The 2,283-nt window shown below is 50.5% G+C and overlaps 1 protein-coding gene across 1 annotated transcript in view; it reads right to left on the bottom strand.

Moving 5' to 3' along the window:
- rab33ba (RAB33B, member RAS oncogene family a) overlaps positions 1 to 2,283 on the bottom strand; it is a 5,362-nt gene that overhangs the window by 2,034 nt on the left and 1,045 nt on the right. The window lies entirely within an intron of this gene.

Below are 2,283 nucleotides of genomic sequence, written 5' to 3'. Positions count from 1 at the left end.
AGGTTGAAGGGAGGTGGCCTGCCTGATGTTGGGGGGCAGGTTGAAGGGAGGTGGTCTGCCTAATGTTGGGGGGCAGGTTGAAGGGAGGTGGTCTGCCTGATGTTGGGGGGCAGGTTGAAGGGAGGAGGCCTGCCTGATGTTGGGGAGGGGGGGGGGGGCAGGTTGAAGGGAGGTGGCCTGCCTGATGTTGGGGGGCAGGTTGTTCCAGAGTTTGGGGCCCATGACTGAAAATGCCCGATCTCCTCTGATCTTCAGTCTTGTTTTTGGAACAGCTAAAAGCAGCTGATCGGAACAAGGCTCGATAGGACTCCTTCTTCAGCTTGACAGCCTCCCTAACCCGGGGTGTCCACCACTGAGTTTGTGGAAGACCACCGCGAGAAGCACCGGCAACCTTTCAGCCACAGCTCAAAGCAGCTACCTCAACAAGCGAGGTGTGGAACATGGCCCACTCAGACTCAATGTCCCCCATCTCAGCTGGGATGCAGTTAAAGCTCTCCCATAGGTGTGAGTTGAAGATCTCTCTGACGGGTTCTTCTGCCAGGCGTTCCCAGCAAACCCTCACTACATGTTTGGGTCTACCGGGTCTGTCCGGCATCTTCCCCCACCATCTGATCCAACTCACTACCAGGTGGTGATCAGTTGACTGCTCAGTTCCTGTCTTCACCCGAGTGTCCAAAACAAACGGCTGCAAATCAGATGACACGACTACGAAGTCAAACATCGATCTACGACCTAGGGCGTCCTGGTGCCAAGTGCACTGATGGACACCATTATGTTCGAACATGGTGTTCATGATGGACAAACTATGACCAGCACAGAAGTCCAACAACAGAACAGCGCTTAGGTTCAGATCAAAGAGGCCGTTCCTCCCAATCACGCCCCTCCAGGTCACACTGTCATTACCCACGTGGGCATTGAAGTCCCCCAGCAGAGTAAAGGAGTCCCCAGCAGGCGCACCTTCCATCACCCCTGCCAAGGACTCCAAGAAGGCCGAATACTCTGAACTGCAGTTCGGCACATAGGCACAAACAACAGTCAGAGCCTGTCCCCACATCCAAAGGCGAAGGAAAGACACCCTCTCATCTACCGGGGAAAACTCCAACACACAGGCACCAAGTCAGGGGGCCACAAGTAGACCCACACCAGCTCGACACCTCTCACCATGGGCAACTCCAAAGTGGAATAGAGTCCAGCCCCTCTCGAGGAGATCAGTTCCAGAGCCCATGCTGTGTGTCGAGGTGAGCCCAACTATATCTAGTTGGTACCTCTCAACCTCGCGCACAAACTCAGGCTCCTTCCCTGCCAGGGAGGTCACATTCCATGTCCCAAGAGCCAGCTCTGATAAGTCAGAGTCAGAGCGCCAAGGTCCCCGCCTTCGGCCACTGTCCATGGCATCATGCACCCGACTTTTATGGCCCTTCCTGCAGGTGGTGGGTCCACAGGAAGGCAAACCCATGCTGCTCCTTCAGGCTGAGCCCAACCGGGCCCCATGGGTAGAGACCCGGTCACCAGGCGTTCGCCAACGAGCCCCGCCCCCAGGCCTGGCTCCAGGGTGGGGCCCCGGTAACCCACGTCCGGGCAAGGGACACTGAGTTCCTTGTTGTGTCATGACCATAAAAATCTAAAACATTTGATTGTTAATCATGATGATTGTTTTGGACAGACGAGTCATGTGCATGTGTTAAAAACCTGATTGAGACGCCAACAGGAGGTTGTCTTGAAACACAGCAGTGGAGGATACTTGTGAGACAGATCTGGTCGGCAGGCCACAGACTGATGAAGTCTTCCAGATGGAAGATGAAACGTTTCTCTCTTAAAGAAACTGGTCCAGAGGACATGATTGAACCTTTTTTAATTATCTACCTGGATGATTGGGCGTACAAACCTTTTTTTAGGAACACATCATTTACTACTTCTGAAAATTTCATCCAATTACGTCCAGAAAAACTGAAGTTCATTTGTTTTAGGTTGATCTCAGTTTTTCTGTTTTCTAACGTTAAACTAAAGAGGAAAAAATAGATGATTTCAAGACTAAAATTGACATAATTTCCTCGTTTCTTTACCGATATAGAACATTTTGGGTTCAATCGGTTTATTCAAGCTCTATTCATTCATTGCATTTGTAAAAGAACAATTCATGGACTTAACTACTGTCTCATACTTTCATGGAGACAAACTACTCTCACACCCAGAGCAACATTAGATCCTCCTCATTAGATCTTCATTAGATCCTCACTAGATCTTCATTAGATCCTCATTAGATCTTCATTAGATCTTCATTAT

The sequence above is a fragment of the Nematolebias whitei genome, chromosome 4 (assembly GCF_014905685.2).
Source record: "Nematolebias whitei isolate Nwh7 chromosome 4, NemWhi1, whole genome shotgun sequence".
Lineage (NCBI taxonomy): Eukaryota > Metazoa > Chordata > Actinopteri > Cyprinodontiformes > Rivulidae > Nematolebias > Nematolebias whitei.
Note: the sequence above shows the minus strand (reverse complement) of the source record. Positions and strands in the feature narration are given on the sequence as shown.